The following is a 19,179-nucleotide window of genomic DNA, read 5'->3' as shown; positions in this document are numbered from 1 at the left end:
AGACTGAGCCAAGGAAATTGGTGGATCTCTCATAAGCCTTGTCGCCACACACACACACACACCAGAAAAAGCACTGCAAAATAAAGTATCTACACCAACTTAAAAGTCTGGTGTGTGTAGGGGGAGCAGGGGTAGATTGGCCATTTAATGTACAGGTAAATTTCCTGGTGGGTCACTGCCCTAGAGGGCTGCTGATGGCCAAGCCCCAGCAACTCTGCCAGTGCCTTACGACACACTTGGCTCAGATCCCCCTTCATTGGCAATTCGTGTCAGCTCACCAGTTGACTCCTCCTGCACTGCTGCCATTTTCTGGGATGAGGCAAAGGATGAGCTAATATCCATTGTTAGTACTGCTGAGTTCACTGGCTTGTAGCACAGGGGCTGTTCAACTGGGCTTGTTCCAGGGACATTTTCACATCCCAGTCTGCTCCTGAAGAGGAGCACTTCTCACAATATATTTATATGAAGAATATATTTACTTTGTAATAGTGCTTAAAATACCTGTCTTTTTCATAGAGATTATAGATATATAACCAAGGCAGGCCGGTAACTATTCACTCCTGTATCCTAGGGCAACATCAATAATTGAAGCCTCTACTTATCAGCAAAAGTAGTTTTACAGGGCAATCTTTGCAGGCAGAAAGCTGTTTAGCTGTAACTAATCGCTGCTTAACTCCCACAGCTGTGCAGTAATATGGAGGTACAAATAGGACTACAGGGTAGGGTTGCCAACTCACCGCTTATGGCGGGCAATCTACCACCCATCACTCCTGTTGCCCGCCGACTCTCAGCTGTTTGGCGGGTGGAAGTGAGAGGGGGAGTGACCAGCGTCATCTACATGATGATGTCACTTACAGTGTAACTGGAACTGCCGGCGTGAGGCTTTCCATGTCTCCTCCTGTTCCTATCTTAAATTTCCAACCAGCCGGTTTCACTTTTCCCCACCCTACTGCCACTCAGCTGTTTGGTGGGGGTGCAGGCTTTCTTTTTTGCTTTGCCGCATCGCCGTGGCTTCCCTGGCGCCCCAGCATGTGAGCTTTCTTTGCTGCGCTCTGTCCGGTGTCCCAGGTTTCTCAGGCAGCTTTCCTCCCCAGACGCTACTCACGAGAAACCGCAGGGAAAAGCAAGTAGTGCTACTTGTGAGAAACTGTGGGGAAAAGCAGCCGGAAAGCTGCCTGAGAAACCTGGGACACCGGGCAGAGCACTGCAAAGAAAGCTCACAGGCTGGGGCACCAGGGAAGCCACGGAGGCAAAGCAAAAAAGAAAGCCCCTACCCCCACCAAACAGCTGAGTGGCTGTAGGGCAGGGGGAGCAAAACTGACTGGTTGGAAACTTAAGATAGGAACAGGAGGAGGCAGGGAAAGCCTCACACCGGCAGTTCGTTACACTGTAGGTGATGTCATCACATAGATGGTGCTGGTTGCCTCCCTAAATCTCCCACCTGTTGTAAGGTGGGACCTGGCCCCTACTATGAGGGAGAGTATGGAAGTTCCCTGTGGTTTGCAGAAGCTCCATGATCTCTAAAATGTGTTATGGAGAACTGCTTTTTCAAGGCCCTAGTGGAGAGCATTGTCCACAATGCTTATAGCCTGATCCTCTGCATATTTACTCCAAGTACATCCTCATCAATTCAATAATGTCCAAGAAAGTCAAATTAAATGGGATTAACTTCTGAGTAAGCATGCATAGAATCAGGCTGAAGGCATCTAAAGGCCCAAAAGAACTCTGTAAGATGAACTTCAAGTAAACATGGTGAAGCCCAGCTTGTTAATTGCCTTTTTCTCATGATTTGCAAATATTGTTCCTGTATGAAGTAAATATGTTAAGTATTAAAACTGATAGTTACCTACCAGTGGAAATTGTTTTATATGATTCAAGTCTAGATTACAGAGGGACATAATTTACAGTAGTTCCATAACTGTACTGAGTACTATTTTCTAATCATTTCTAACTCTGTGTCATTGTGACTAATGCCAGCACTGGCCACTACTGTCCCAATATAGTTATGGGGCTTCCAAAGGGTAAGGGCCTATTCCACACCCATTTAATGCAATGTACTCTTAGATTTAAAAGAGACACTTCTTCTTAAACAATCAGCAGTAGACTTCCAGAGTTTCGTTTTCATTGTGTATTTTGTCCATATTTATTTTATTTATTTCATTTATACCCTGCCTTTCTCTCCAACACTCCAACCACTATACAACACTGGCTTTTATTTGCAAGTGACTTGAGATCCACACAGTCTCTTTCACTAAAACCCAGCACATTTTAGATAAAACTCCCTTCTTTTTCTCTCTAACAAGTTTGTATCCATTTTAATAGGTACTTCTTCATAAGGCAAGTCTATGTTATTAATAGACTTTTAATGAGGAAACATGTTTAAGGTTTTTTAGAAAGCCTTTAATGCTCAGTGCAATGTATTTAAAGTCTGCCAAACACCAGCTCATCTTGGCTGGTTTTCACAAGTACACTTCTGAAGTTGAGTCCATTTTGCCTTCTGCAGTCAAGGAACGATTTACACAGGTAAAATCATTATCACAGATTAAATACCACAGACCAAAATTTCATATATTTTCATATATTTCATATAATGTCATATATTTTCTTCTTTAACCTTGCCAGTTATTAAAAATATTAATATTAATAATTGCTCAATTTAAGTGGCTTTCTTGGAATATGTTTTCTTTCCTATTTCTGTGCTATTTTAAAAGTTTATAGTCAACTGACAAACTAAACATAAGGACATAAAACTCAAGCCGGGACCCAAAAGGACTTATTGGGGGAGTGAACAATTTGTTTATTTCAATCATGTCACACATTTTCCCACCCCATTCCTAGAGTCTACAAACTCTCAGGTGCCTGAGCAAAGCAATTTCTCTTAGTTTTACGTTTTTTTTGATACTCTACTACTTGCAAAATCCCACGCCTTCTGGAGTATAATACAGTTCTCATCAACATGTTTACAAAGATTTTTCTGCGTATCAGTCTCCAACATCGAAATCAGGTGGCCTGGTTTTACTGCTATCATGATCAGAATGGGGCCAGCTACTTTGGACTAAAAGGAATGATTGATAGGTCAACAGAGTTCTCCACAACTGTGTAGCTATAAAGGTAGGAAAAACAAAAAATGAACAACCTAGATGCCAACATCTTAAAAACAAAAACCTAGCAACTCTGTAGGTGTCTGTCTACATTAAGTGTCAAGTGAAAAAAGAACTGAAATTCCTAGGCATCTCCACCATTTCTTTTTAAGCACTAAAGCATCTGGAATTTTTCTAAGCCTTGAGGCAATGCACAATTAAATGATGCAGTAAGGGACCTTAAGCGTGGTGTAGTGGTTAAGAGCAGCAGACTCTAATCTGGAGAACCAGATCTGATTCCCCACTCCTCCACATGAAGCCAGCTGGGTGACCTTGGTCTACTCACAGTTCTCTCAGAACTCTCTCAGCCTCACCTACCTCACAAGGTTCCTGTTGTGGGGAGAGGAAGGGAAGGTGACTATAAGCTGCTTTGAGACTCCATAAAGACAGAGAAAAGCAGGGTATAAAAACTAATTCTTCTAAAAGAAAACCTGGACCTGTCGAACAGTATGACATTTGAAAATGTTTTTGTTCCTTTTCATCCCACTCTAGACCCATGTAGTTAGAGATGTTACTTAGAAGGAGCTGTAACACAAGATGTTTTTGCCATTTTGCACTTGTCTTCACATAGCACACCGGTACCACACAAAATCTAGGGTTGTCAACCTCCAGGTGGTAGGCTGAGATCTTCCAGAATTGCAACTGTTCTCCTGATCAGTTACCCTGGAGAAAATGGCTGCTTTAGAAAGTGGACTCTGTGGCATTATACCATGCCCTCTCCAATCTCCCCCCCCCCAAAAAAAAAAACCTCCAGGAATTTCCCAACCCAGAGCTGGCAACCTACACAAGATCCAATGAAAGGTAATGGCTTCTTCTCTACCAGTACCAAAGGATGAATCGTCCTGATATTTATATCAGAATGTTGCATAATTTGCAGCAGATATATCTAACTCCACAATCTATTTTGTCTTTACAGAAGGTAAAAATTAGAAACATTTATAGAACTAGAACAGTGCTTCATATTCATACAATTAAAAATGTCAAGAATGAGGACACACTATACACTTTTAATGAATAAACTTCACCCATTCAGTGACCTACAATATATCCAAAATCTTCATCTAATTAAAAGGTCAACCAAAATATATATTTTTATATATGATAAAAGCAAAATACATTTGAAATAAATCCTTATAAGTTGCTTTTCCAGTACAATAAACCAAACAAAACAAATCTTTAAAAATTAGCACTGAAATGAAATGTTAAAAACCCAGATTGATTTGAAGAAACAGAGGTTTGATACTGTCCTTGAGAGTACTATAATGGCATTCTATTATAATACATGTTTTGTATTTAGAAAGCAAAGTATTTTAAGGTGATCTAATATCTGTTCTGCATTATGAATGCTCCAATAAAAACACATGTAGATACAAAGCTTGTTTTAAGAACATTCCTAACATCCACGGCCCTGGCCTGGACAGCTCAGGCTAGTTTGATCTTGTCAGATATTTGCTACTAAGCAGGATCTGCCATAGTTAGTACTTGGATGGGAGACCACCAAGGCTGGTAACAGCAAACTACCTCTGAACACCACTTGCCTTGAAAATCCTAAGAGGTCACCATAAGATGGCTGTAACTTGGTGGCACATGCACACACATGCACATACAAACAACATTAAAGTTTTCATCATTTAATTACAATACAAACATAGCTGGCAAACTTTAGAAAAAAATGTTTCCTCCTATACTAAAAACATAAATACAAAATATTTCACAGTTGAAAGACCCAGAATGCTTTTCACTTTGAGCTCTATGAGGCTGCATGTTTTACATTAGAGTTCGCAACCTCCAGTTCCTAACCTCTAGTCCCAGAGATTTCCTGGGACCTCTGTAGAGTGGACTATGGCATTATACCCCCTGAGGTCCCTCTCCTCCCCAAACACCATCCTCCATTCCCAAATCTCCAGGAATTTTCCAACTCAGAGCTGGCAACCCTAAATTGACCCGCTGGCGGTGAAGGGGGACCTGGCAACCCTAAATTGACATTACCTGCATTCTGTCACAGGGAGGGAACAGATTTTTGGGGGGAGAGGGACTGCTCTCACTGGCTCTGCAAGTGGTTTTACCACATGCTGACCTCCATAATCTTTGCATGGAGGCCAGGTGAGAATGCTATTGGGCTAACTCCTTGAAAACTTCCTCTGAAATATTTCAATATGTACCCAGAATTCACTTTTTCTTCCAATATTCCATCGCCATCTAATATTTGCATTTTTTAAAAAAAAGTACATAGTTGGAAGGCTATAATGAAACTATATTAGTTATCTACAATTTAAATCTTACTTCCTTGAATACTAGGCACTTGAGCACCATTATGAACATATACACCGCAGTGAGCATTTAAATTAAAGAATTTGGAGGACTTTCATTCATAGGGTCGCCATGAGTCGGAAACGACTTGACGGCACTTAACACACACACACACACACACACACACACACACTGTTAGTGGGCAGTAAGAAAATAGAGGCACAGTGTACAGCCAGTGAGCCGTAAGATTATCCTTTAATAGACTATACATTATTAAACACTAAAGTCAGATAGATAGCAAGAGGTGCACTCACCTACCCAGAAATTAAAAAGCCTAATTATAAAGTGATTAACAGGTTGATTTTGCAAAATAAATCACTGTTTTTTTTGTCATGTTATTTCCAAGTACATTTTTTGGCAAGATTTCTTCCTTTGCTGATGACTATGGTAGCAAAATGCTTGGTGAAAAATTCCACCTGATGAAAATACCTTTCTGAACAAAAGTATTTTTCCCATGCAGAAAGAAAAGAAATGGACCATTAGAGATTTATTATTGGTTGCCATTGGTGGAATCAAACGAGCACCAATGTTCACAATCATTTATTGAGTTCTTAACATTTACAAGATGTCCTATTTTTAATATGAGTAGCTGGAAAAGATTAAGTGAAAGGATTTGTCACTGGCAACCAAGATTAAGTTAATTTATGTCATAGTATTCCCTATTGCTATGTAGGGGTGTAAAAGTTGGACAATGAAGAAAGCTGATGGGAAGAAAGTTGAAGTCTTTTGAAATGTGGTGTTGGATGAGAGTTTTATGGATACCATGGACTCCCAAAACAAAAACAAATCAGTGTTTCAAATCAAGCCTAAACTTTCCCTAGAAGCTAAAATGACTAAACTGAGGCTATTGCACTTTGGTCACATTGTGAGAAGACAAGAGTCACTGGAAAAGACAATAATGCTAGGAAAAGTTGAAGGCAGCAGGAAAAGAGGAAGACCAAACATGAGATGGATTGACCTATAAAGGGAGTTTGCAAGAGGTGAGCAAGGCTGTTAATTATAGGTAGTTTGGGAAGTTATTAATTCACAGGGTCGCCATGAGTTGGAAGTAACCTGAAGGCACTTAACACACATACAAGCATATTGCAGATCTATTCCTGCTTGTAGAAATAGCATTTTTTTCTGTTGGCTGATCTTTGCTTCAGCTATACATTTTGAGAACCCATCATTCCATGATTCAGCATTCTATCCGGTCTATTTTTCCTTGTACCTTTCTCCCACCCTGTCCCTCTGCATTCTTTCCATTCAGCTTTCCAGACTATAGAGCACTGGTGGCTCTATAGCATTTGAGCATTCAGTCCTTTTGCTAGGATTTGTCCCAACTTTCCCACTATTTTTCAATATTATCACACCAAATAGGCATTTATTTCTTGCCACATCTGGCATGTTTGAAAACACTCTATTGTTGAGAGTTTCTTTTCTCCAAAGGTGTGAATATTCATGAGCATTCCATGGCATGACAAGAGTCCAGTTAACATATACAGTTATGCTCAAATGTCACAATTAACCATGTTATATCTAAACCATAGGTCATTAAACTATTCACAGCAGACAAGATCATCAAAACTAACCAGAGTCTGTCAAAAATGGAAGTTTGTCTTCTTCCACTAAGAGCCAACTTTGGCAGGAGCAGAAAGGTTATTGCTTTGGTTTGGATTTTTATGCCATTCTGCAGCTGCAATTCTATCCTGGGGTGGTGCTACCACACATGCCAGAATTGAACCAGGGTTCTTGCATTCCTGGATGTAACAGGTGGGTCAAGTTACTACAAATCAAGATTAATAAACCAGGATGTAACTCTCATTGACAAACCCAGTTTACGATCCTCCTACTAACCAGAGTTAAAGTGCAATCCTAAACAGGTCTACTCAGAATGCTACTGAGGTTTACTCATTCAGACTTACTCCCAAGCAAAGTGTTCTTAGCACTGCACTCTTTAGTGGAGAGGGAGAGAGAGGGGGGGAGAGAGAGAGAATTTGAGGCCCTTGGCCAGATAAAACAAGATACATGGACTAAAATGGTCTTACCGACAAAGGTTTACAGTCCGAGTCTTAAGTCACTTAAAAAAATTAAATAAATAACATCCAAATTACATCTGCCATTTGGACTAAGAGACTACTCTGTGGCAACGAATTTTAATTGCAGCCGTGCAAAATTTTGCTACCTGAGAGGTGATTGAGGGATTATCTCCTTGTAGGAGCTTTTCTATCTTTTCTCTTTCCCTGTCAAGTCCCATTCTCAGTATGAGGGGCTCAATAAACTTAGAACAGGGTATAGTGTAATAGTTACAGTTCAGGAGAACATGTTCAGTGGTTTCTAAATCCCCGGATTTGCAGGGGCATAGTCTCTCTGCCCTGGGTATCTTCTTGAATTTCCCCTCTAATGAAGCAGAGGGTAAGGCTGCGCACCTAGCCAAGGTAAAAGCCCTCCTATATTTGTTTATCTCTAAGTAACGGAGATAGGCTGCAGGTGCAAGGATAAATTTGGAGTGGGGGAGCCATAAATAGGGGCACTCTTGCTAGATCTACTTGTCGCTCGATATCTTTAACCCTTTGGTTTATAGTTGACTTAGTTTGATCCCACCCTAACTGAAGTAGTGCTAAGGGGGGTAAAACCCAGGTTATTTAGTTTGTCTTCAATGGCTATTATCCACTTTGACCTAAAGGTATCACAGAGAATCAGTGGAAGCAGACCCTTGGGGTTGAAATTAATTTTCAGCCAGAGATAAAGCGAGGGCAAGACAACCCTTGCCTCCACCTTCATCATGCCAGTTTCTAAATGGATCATAGCATTTGATACACATCTTGGCAATTGCAGGGCAGCTCTAAGAAACTTGGATTGCACTCATTCCATGGGAATAAGACATGAGGGTGGAGAGTCAAGTTGTGTTCCATATAACATTTGTGCTAGAGTTTTTGCCTGAAAAAGTTTAAGGGCGGCTGGAATATAGTGTGCCCCTTTAGTCCGAAGCTAGTATCTGAATGCCATAACAAACTAATGGGTTAACCACACTAGTAGGGTTGCCAACCTCCAGGTACTAGCTGGAGATCTCCTGCTATTACAACTGACTTCCATCCTATAGAGATCAGTTCACCAGGAGAAAATGGCCACTTTGGCCAGCAAAGGAGGATGGTTCACTCACTCAAATTCTAGGTTTGAAGGTCTAGATACAGTCTCTAAGTTTTATATTAACTACTCTTGCTCTACTTCATTTACAACACCTATATGTGTGTGTGTGTGTGATATATAGGAAAAGGAAATTATATTTGTGTTACTCAACAATTCAATAAAAAAATTTGATTTAAAAAGAAAAAAGATACCCCATTAAAATCAATTGCAAAAAATGTCACTGGATTCTTCAAGAAGGGAACCCATCTATTTGCACAGGGCCCTTTCATAGTGTGCATATAAACCATTTTGGCTGCCAGTTGCTATCAGAGATTTATTTTAGCATTTCGAATGTAAACAGTTTTGACTGCTGGTTGCTAAAGATTTCCTTAAGATTTCAGACACAACTGTTTGTCCCCATTTGCAATGTATCACTATATCAGCATAGAAGCCCATTGCTATAGCATAACAGTTGGAACTACTTTAAAAAAACAAGTGCAGCACCAGAAAAAGTGGTGTGGTTTGAAACACAAACAGCAATTCCCATATGATAAATAAATGGGTATAAATGCTTTTTAAACCTTCCCTTCTCACCTCGCTTTATGCACCAATGGGAGAAAAAAATGGTTAAAATGAAAATGCTCACAGTAATCATAAACCAGAATAGCATTCTAACTTTTATTAGGGCTGATTAGTTAAGAGAAAGATGTGGAAAGTATATGCATCAAATCTGTAAAACACATAAACTGGGTGGCACTGCAAACACACATGCTGAATTAAAATTCAAGAGGTTCACTGCAACTTCCAACTGTTTTGAAACTCAAAGAGATTAAAGTTAAGCTAGATAAGAAAGCAGCAGGAAAAGCATTGCAAGGGAAAAAAAACAAAGGAGATTTTTTTAAAGTGTGAAATAACTGGCTGAATGTGAGTTTATTATCAGCTACAACAATGTAATACTATTGAAAAAAAGAAATGCCATATGCCATTTTTGATTTAACTAGCAGAAGCTTTGGAGCCAGGAAATGTAAAATAGTTCTGGTTTGGCATTATCTGGAATTCTGCATTCACAATTTTGGCTTTACAAACTGGAGAAGGTTCAAAGAAGAGCAGTGAAATGGCAATGTGTCTGAATTCCCAGATTGCAAAGGAAAGACAAAAAAGGAATTCAACAGGACCTTTGAGCCTAATGAAACAAAGACGATTCAAGGAAGCTGGTCAACTTGGAAAAAAACAAGAATATCTACAACTATATCAATAAATGACCCTGCATCCAATCAGGAAGGATATAATTACAAGTTATGGAAGATACATTAAGTACCAGAATGAAAAAGACAAGTTGACCAGCAAATCATCACTGGGGGATGACATCACCAGAGAAAGCAAGTGGTTCTACCTAAGAAAACGTAACATATCAAAGTCTCTTTGTTTTACCTTCAAGATCTATAGCCATTGAGCTGGATGGAAAGATTCTCTTCACCCAAAAGAGAGGATGGCTCATCACCTAATAGAAAAGAATCCTTGGATCCAACCTATGAATCTCTTTCTTAAGCAGCTAATTCAGAAGTTGCCTGAGCATGTTTCAAACTATATAGCACCAACAGTATGCTTGGCTCTTTCAGTGTAGAAAAAACAGCTCTCTACCCTCTTGAGCTTACAGTGTTCATTGGCAACTTTAAATTACATGCCTAAGCAATTATATGTACACCGCTAATTATTTTCATTATTGTGCCCATCAGCATAACCACAGATAATCAGTTTGGGGCCCTGATATATTATGTCATCATCCAAGTATTTTTCTGTCAACTTTTCATAGGTTGCCTTCACTTAAAGTCTATAACCACCACCTCAGTCTACACTCATAATAAGTTGCATGTGAGCTTCTCAACCAGAATGAAGTTCACATTCACAAAGTTATCTATTGCTATTTTTTTCTTTCCATCTTTATTAATGTTATCCCTCAATTTTACAGTCCTTAGACCAAACATAAAATGTTTGCAGGTACACTGTCTTACCCAGACCAGCAGTATAAAGCAATACCTTTTGGTTAAAACACTTTAAAAACTGGTCAGCAATATAAAATTAATTAATCAATCCACTCTACAACTTTTCATTTCTATTTAGATTTCCTATAATTAAATACTATTCTTCAAAACATGGCCACTAACTTTGTTACCTGAGAAAATTCATCCTTAAGAAGGATGTTAACTCTAACAAATTCAGGATAACCAGTGTTCTTTCTTAAAAGAGGGCCAAGAATCTTCTCCCTGTACTCCCTATAGTAACCGCACCTAAGGAGACCGTGTTGCATTGTTTCTGGTTCACTGCTGTTGCAGGGACAGAGCCCTTGTGAGAAGGGAGTCTTTTTGAATTTTCCTTCTAATACTGCAGAGGGCAGAGCCCAACATCGAGCTAGAGGAAAGGCTCTCCTAGTAGTATTTCCTTCTAACATCGACATGTATTTTGCTGGGCAAGGGATGTACTTGGTTTTGGCCAATGCCCTAAAAAAAGGTGCTCTAGCTAGATCAAATTGCCTTTCGGTGTCTTTTATTCTTTGTTTTACTGCTTATCTTGATCATAACCTAAATCCCTCAGATTCTCTGGGGGAAAACCAAGATGTTCTATTTTGTTTCCAATGGCCTTAAGCCAGTTTGATGGGTAGTTATCCTCTAGAATCAATAGCAGAAGTCCACAGGGTCTAAAGTTCTATTTAAGCCCTAAGTAGATCGACAGTAAAACGACCCTTTCCTCTACTCTTATTTGGCCAGTCTCCAGTCTCACCATGGAGTTAGAAACACAGTTAGGCACCTGTAGCAATGCTCTTAAGGATTTTGTTTGAGTTTGCTCTAGGGGAACAAAACAAGAAGAAGCTGGTCCTTAAAAAGAGCCATATAATAGCTGTGCCTGGAAAAACACCAATATCCCAAAGGCAAATTAGACTCAGCTATACAAACTTGGATTATTTGATAGAAAATCGTTATTGATGCAGACCAATATTTTTGGCTCTCTCAATATAAATCGAAATCATTCTCATAGAAGCCAAGAGTTTTCCCATTATCCTATCTCTGATGATGCTTCACAACACTCATTGAGTGCACATCCACATGGTGACTCTGAAGAAAGATGTCAGCGCACATATATATATCTCAAAGTGAGCATGTGTCAGCATCTCCTACCTGAATCAGTCTCTCACACCTGCCTCTGCAAATTCAAGACGCAGAGTTCAGCAAGCACAGGATTCAGCAAATCCAAAAAAACGATGTCTGCATTTAGCAGATACTTTAATAAGTCCAGTTTAACACAACTGAGATTATATAAACTTCCTATCTGAATGAGCCCAAATTAAAATCTTCAAAGAACAATTCCTGCTACAATTGATCTTCTAGTAGGATAAATGATTCTCTACTAAGAAAATACCAAGTTTCTTTAGTATTACACCTTTGAAGGCTCTGGACTATGAAAAATATATCAGAAACTTCACAGATCATTCTTCTCCATTGAAATGAATGGCAATGGTTATGCATGAAGAACTCTGCTTATGTGCTGGATATTTCCCGCCTGCAATAGATAACTGAACAGGAGTGTGTGTGTTTAATGCTTATGCAACTCTGAAAAATGGCAAACCCCAGCATAGCACTAACCAGGTGGTACTACCCATACATAGTACAGACCAGTTCTGTAGTCATCCAACAGTACAATGTGACAAGTTAGAGGCAGAACAAAAACATCTGGTGTCTAAAGCTGCATCCAGAACGACATCTCATGGAACAGATATAGCTGCCTCATTACAGTGTGCACAGTTGTAAAGGCTGCTCACTTCTTAGCTGCCATTACTAAAATGTCCTATGTGGATGCAATATTTATCTTCCCCTTTCCCCTAAACTCTTTATAATCAATACATGTATTAATTATCTCTTCATCCCTCTTGTGGCCTATTCTTAATTATATTTGCTTACATTGCAAAGTAAAAAGCACCCTTAAGTGAACTGGTGAACTACAGTGACTCCTCTTCCATTTCCTGCAGCATATTTGTTGTAAGGGTTTTTTAAAATATACAGAAAGAGCTGAGCTAACTAGCTAGACCTGTGCTTTATGGATAGGGTTGCTAGGTCCCTCTTCGCCACCAGTGGGAGATTTTTGGGGTGGAGTCTGAAAAGGGTGGGGTTTGGGGAGGGGTGGGACTTCAATGCCATAGAGTTCAATTGCCAAAGCGGCCATTTTCTCAAGGTGAACTGATCTCTATCGGCTGGAGATCAGTTGAATTAGAAGGAGATCTCCTGCTACTACCTAGCAGTTGGCAACCCTATTTATGGATGCTGTTTGGGTCTTCCATGGATGCTGTTTGGGTCTTTCATGTAACTACTTCTTTCCTTGCTCTCTAACATGATAAATGCCAACACAATAGGGTCTTATAATGAAAATGCTGACACATCCTTATCTATGGCTGTGTGAATGGCACTATTATAATTACACTTTATAACTTGAGCACCACTAGATAAGTTGCTAGTTTTTAATCATATTAATCAGGGCTTGGTTTTTTCAGCTGCCATAAATTATAAAGGAGTCCACTTTGTAAAAATGGGAGGTTGGCCAAGCACTAAAATTAAATTAGTTATAAAACATTTAAGTAGATATAACCACTTTGCTGCAAAGCAACTGAGAATATCAAAATACTTCCAGACTCAAAGGTTTTGTCTCAGTGAGAAAACAAAAGTAATGTCATCTTACCCCTACCAACAGTGTACTAATATGTACATTATAGAAATATCAACCAAGGGATTATTCCATGCAAGTTTAATCAGAAATTTGCTGAGGAATTTTCTATGAATCATTTGACTGATTTGCCATCACCTGTAGATCAAGCCTGCTGTACTACAGGGAAACAAAATCTCACAAGCTTCCTTCTTAAAAGAAAGCACTGTTCTTTAAACCAATTCAGTTGTTTTTTTAATCTGTTGCCTGAAACCTGAAAGCCTAATTTGTTTTAGGCTGACATTGATGACGAGATTACTATTGATGTTATTGGGCCTTGAATTGTACCCTGGGCATGCAAAACTCAAGAAGAATCCCATTTGTAAACTTGTTTTAGTTTACAGGGGAATTTTTCACCAAGTAGTTGACTTCATATCAGAAGAAAATATTATATACAATTTATACCAGATAAGTATCTTGATGTTATGCAAAGCAAATGTAGCTTAACGATTGCAAAAAACAAATAAATAAAAAACTTAACATTGATTATAGCCTAATACTGGGACATCAGGGGTTTATCAGAACCTAACCATGAACAAGCTACAAGTCACAAAAGCCTAAACAATATCCTTGCAAATATTTCCAGAGGTTATCAGTATATTCTTAAATTATATAGGCCTCCCTACATCTTCTGTCTTTCCCTGCTGTCTTGCCAAACTGTTACTTTGACAAAATACATGTGTGTAACAGATTCTCTAGAGAATTGTTATTCTGACAACGTAAGCAACACAGGAAACCTCTAAGTAATTAAAGAATGAGTAAATGTGCAATGAATAGGAAGGTGGAAGTGATAGTAGGAAATTTCTGAAAATTACAAAAGAGATAATAATGCATGGAAGTTGCTGTAGTGTGATTCTGATCCCTGAAGATTGAAAACAGGAGTTAATTTCATGTCCATATTTTCCAGTTTCCATGAATATATTAAGTAATCTCTAACCTTCATTAGTATAATTTATTACTGTCTGTCTCAGTTTGTCCTCCAAAAAAGAAAGTGATACAAGTAGGCACTAGCTGGAGAGCCAAATTTCAAAAAGCCATGCCTGAAGAGAACTGCATAAGAGACCAAGATTTCCAACCAACCTCTGTGCATATTTGCAAAGTTATTGAAAAATAACTGGTACCTTCTACCCCCTCCTCCCCCAAAAAAGCAGCAAATGTGGTTTCTCAAGCACAGGAGCACTCCTTGTTTTCTCTGTTCTTCCTAACTAATGCATTCTTTAGTAGATCTTTATTTCTTGCTCATTGAGCCAACAAGGAAATGTCCAAAGGCACAGTGAAGGTGTGATAAGGGCTTCTCAACAGGGGAACAGTTTTTCCACACTTCTTTTACAAGATTTTTTCAGGGGAAGAAGTTTTGTATAGTGGTTTACACAACACTGCAACTATTAAAATGATAACCCATATACTGGTAAATTTTCCTTGTATTAAGATAGCATCGTAAAGAATAAATCAAAAACCACCATCTGTTACCGTTTGTTGTTTCCATTTAACTACATGAAGTTATCATCCTCCTTGGTTGTTGTTTTTTTTACTTTGAAGATCTACAGTATATCTTTCCAGACTCCCATTTACTAGCATAAAGACTCAACCCAAGCCATGGCTTAACAGGTATGATGGGATGCTCAATAAAGTCACTTTCCCTTAGTTCTCTGATCTGTACAATGTTTCAGGCCCAAACCACATTTCCCACTACTTGATCAAGTGCAACCTAGTATCTGCAATAATTAGATGGAGGCTCAAATCAGGTATATTTTAAATCAAATGAGCACTCCTATTAATTTGTTTCAGTTCTTCACAGGTGCTTTCACTTGAGTGTGGCTGCACTTCCACTCAATCATCCTGGTCTACTTCACACGTAGATTATTTCTGGGTCATCTTTCTGAACAGAAATCAACCAATTCAGTTCACCTATGCAGTGATGAGGGGATCCTTTTAGGGTTGTTTTTTTAAGTGCCCTTCTAAAATAGGTGTGGCTAACAACTAGGATGCCATGTCCCTGAGAGAACTGTTGTGCTAAGGAAGGAAACAGGGATGAACCCAAGCCTTTTCCTATAGTAAAAATTATTTCAGCAATCAGTTTCCAGTTACCAGGAGCCTTCCAAAGTTAACTCAGATGTACAATTATGTTATTAGAAGCAATCAAATTACATCATCATTGATCAGGCACAACTACGTCTATCTTCTCCGATATAGAGTAGTATCTCTTCTTCCATCCATTATGCATGAACCACCAGCTGTACATGGGAGTCTATATTCCAGCACACACTACAGAACTTTAGCATTGCAGCGCGTTGTACTGCACCATGCCATCACTATTGATTCCTCAGTCACTCCCCCTCCCCTTCCCTCTTATCAAAATGCATTTTGCAGAGAAAGGTTTAACAACAGGGAGCTGCTTTGCACCCAGGGAATTTTCTTCCTTTCTGCTCTAGGCCACTGTTAAGTCCCCTGCACACCATTTGCCCCAGTGAACTGCTGGGAAAGATGGCAAGACCTGAACTCTGCTTATAGATACCCAGCTTCTTTGCACGTGGCTGGGTCCTCCAGGCTCCAAGAGACAAGCTATTGGATACAAAAGAAATAAATCTATTTTCCAAGGTAGGTGGAATACAAAGTGACCAAGGACAACCTGAAATATTCGATGCATTCTATAGTACCTGCCACCTTCCTGGCTCTCTTCTGACAATCCAACTAAGGTTCAAGCCATCATACGCCCTCAGTAGCTTTATCCTTAAAAAGGTAAAGCCAATTAAGCTGGATTTGTGCCTTAAAGTTGACCAACTTGACCAGAAATTACAGTTCTCTCTATCTTCATTGCAGCTCCAACAGAATGCTGCACAGTGTGTGTGTGTGTGTGTGGGTGCGTGGGTGGGGGGGACACCTTATCTTTACACAGAGATGGGAGCCCATTTCATATTAAATAGATTCTGGGGCTGAGTGTTCCCCTGACTGCTGTAGAACCTTTCTGACCAAAAATACATCTGATGCAGGGAAGGGGGAGTGAGTTTGCCCAGCCTGATGTCCACCATCAAATGAGCAGGGTCAGGGAAGGAAAAAAAACCCTCATTCATGCTTTGATTTATCACAAAATGCACTCTCAAAAAATACCTACTGCAGTTGTTCCAGTGAACTGCCAATAATAGCTACATGCCCCCCCTCCAGTGTAATGCAGCAATTATGAAAGTAGTCATTTCAATTACAAGCTACTAAGTTTAGCAATGCCTCCGATGGGCTTTTTATATATGTAAAAAAATGACCTTACCCACCACAGTCTTGCAAAATATTCGTCTCCCGGTATCAGTCAGTAAGGTAATTGCTGGTCATCACAATGCGTAGTCAGGGAATCCACGTTTTGTTTTTTTGTTTTTTTCAAAAAACTCCTCCAGGATTTATTTATTTTGCTGGCAATTAATAAGGCGAAGGAGATGCCCATTCACAAGTGCCAAGTTCACCATCCAAGCAGATAATTCCATACAGAGCTCGAAATCCTTTGCAAGATTCGCCTCCTGCTAGTTCTCGAAGTGGCCAGGTCGCTCACAGATGGTACAATCCAAGTGGGAAGCAGAAATTAAAATTTTAGAAGGGAAGAAGGGGGGGGAAAGCTTGCTAGAGAAGGGGAAAGCAAGAGAAAAAAAGACTGATAACCTCAGAAGTCTGTAAGCTCTAGGACAAGAAAAGGAGTCCTGGGTTGTTGGCATAGAGCCTTTTCAAAATCTCTCAGCGCACAAGTGAAAATTCCAAACCCACGATGCAGCCATATGAAAGCAAGAATCCTATATATATTTCACAAGCATCCTACAATAAGGATCCAACGGGGTTTTCCTTGTACTGTACTGCTATGAGGAAAGCACACAGCCCCTGCTGTTTGAGAAGATGTCTCCTGGGTCCTAAGACTCCCAATCGAACAAGGATGTGGGGGGGGGGGAATTAAACCAAATAGGAGGGGGAGGAAAATCCCACAGTGGTCCGTTTGCCCTGAAGGATGTTAAGTCTTCTGTGAAAATGACAAGGGGACAAAACCAAAATAGCCGGTGATGAATTAAACCCACCCACCCCAAATACCCTAACGAAGGCAGGCAGGCCGAGCGAGACGGAGAGAACCTGCGCTGCATAAACCATCCCAGCGTTTCTACACGACTGGCTCATTGGGCTGAATGCATTCCCTGCTTTGCTGCAAGTCATAAAGAAGATACTGTTGCTGCCACCCAATGGATGCTTGAGTACTAGCCAATCCTCCCTCCACTGCCTCTCTGCAAAGCATTAGTGGAGGGAAGACTGGCCTTTGGGGGAGAGGGACCGCAAAGGAAGATGCCAGGACTGCCCACCAACCCCAGAGGAGAACCATCGCGGTTGCCCCTTTCTCGCAGGGGCAGGGAGAGTGAAGTCGCAACACCAGCTAGAAAGAACTGCTGCCTATAGAGGATCTTGAATCCCCCACAGCAATTTCCCCCTTGAAGGGTTCTTTTAAAAGCGACGAAGCATTATCTATTCTTGGAATATTTTCTTTGTCTCTATAAAGCAAACTGGGGGTTTCGCTGTTGCTATGGGATCTTCTTTGTGTGAACTCTCTGAACTGTGTGGGAACAGGTTTTTTTTTTCTTTCCCAATCTTCCTTCTTTACTCTTCAAAAAACCTCTCCCCCCCCAACAATTCTGAAAATAGGTAACAAACCCTTGCTACATTATTGCCAATTAAGGCTAACAGAAGCTGCAAGGTGTTTCTAATTAGGCATATTAATTAACTCACCAAAGAAATTCTAATCCGCAGATGTTTGGAACCTTAAACAACTGCTCTGTTAAATTTTGCAGCTGAAAATTTCTCACCTGCCTCTTCCTCCCCACCCTCAAAATCTAGATATAGACAGAGAAGGCAGTAATGCCTTGGACATGAGTAACTCTGCGTGGGAGGTTAGGAAGAGGAGGGAAAGGAGAGGGAAGACTGAACTCCTAAAGCTGCTTCTATGAAGTAAACTCCGTAGAAATTGATGGGAATTCTGCATACGCATGGTTATAGATCAAGCTGGAAGTAAAAAGACTGCTTGAGTGATTCATACTACTGTACTTGAACAATCTTAATTCAACGGGAAGGAAGTAGAGTGGCTTGCTGCCTCTTTCCTAAGAAGGCCCCTGTAATGTATGTGCATCAGTAAGACCATAGCGAAGAAAGCCCAGGAGCTTGAGTCCTGGGCGAAGGCTCCTAAGCCCTGCTCGCATGATTGGCCACAGCCAACTCATCCCATTGGCCCTAAGCCAGGTCATGCCATTGGTGACCTGGGGGTTGTTTTCCCCCTATCAAGGATCAGGGGGGAGCGGCCACCGGGGGGGGGGCAGGGGTGCATACAAGCAGGGCCAGGTTGTACGGTTCCTCAGTTCCCTACTGTCATTGCTGAAATCAATAAAGCTGCGTTGTTGTTGGAACTCCGTCTCGACTTCGTGTGTCCTCCCCACGCGGACTTAACAGCCCCTGTGCTTCAGACATAAGCCACAATAAGGGGAGCACCCGTTACTTTAAGCTCCATGTCTTGTCAAAACAAGCAGAGCTCTCCTTATCTCTGTGCTCTGCAAGCACTTTGCCAGCTGAACTGCTTCTGTCCTGCATCCAAGGAGCTCTGCCTGCAAAAAGGATGGAAATATAAACGGCATGACTTTGAACAGCCTGTGCTAGAGTCATGGTGGCGCAAAGTGCCTTCAAGTCACCCCTGACTTATGACAGGCCTGTAGGGTTTTCAAAGGAAGGTAATTTGCCATTGCCCTTCCGTTTGTTCTGTTACATGCCACAGGGTGCTACTCTAACAGAAGGATAGGAAGGTTTGAGAAGACAACGCTTTTCTCTGAGTATCTACGGAGTGGGATTCTGAAATTTTGCAAAACTT

At 40.4% G+C, this 19,179-nt stretch overlaps 1 protein-coding gene across 3 annotated transcripts in view; it reads right to left on the bottom strand.

Moving 5' to 3' along the window:
- IL1RAPL1 (interleukin 1 receptor accessory protein like 1) overlaps positions 1-16,666 on the bottom strand; it is a 990,401-nt gene extending 973,735 nt beyond the window's left edge. For 2 of the 3 annotated variants that reach the window (XM_056861979.1, XM_056861981.1), the window contains exon 1: positions 16,570-16,662. The gene's annotated coding sequence lies outside the window, so the exon portion shown is untranslated. Of the gene's footprint in view, positions 1-16,569 lie in introns of all 3 variants that reach the window. The other variant, XM_056861980.1, reaches the window with a different exon arrangement.
- Between the last annotated feature and the right edge of the window lie 2,513 nt (positions 16,667-19,179).

This window comes from Euleptes europaea, chromosome 16 (assembly GCF_029931775.1).
Source record: "Euleptes europaea isolate rEulEur1 chromosome 16, rEulEur1.hap1, whole genome shotgun sequence".
NCBI lineage: Eukaryota > Metazoa > Chordata > Lepidosauria > Squamata > Sphaerodactylidae > Euleptes > Euleptes europaea.
The sequence above is the reverse complement of the archived record's forward strand: the minus strand, read 5'-3'. Positions and strand labels throughout refer to the sequence as shown.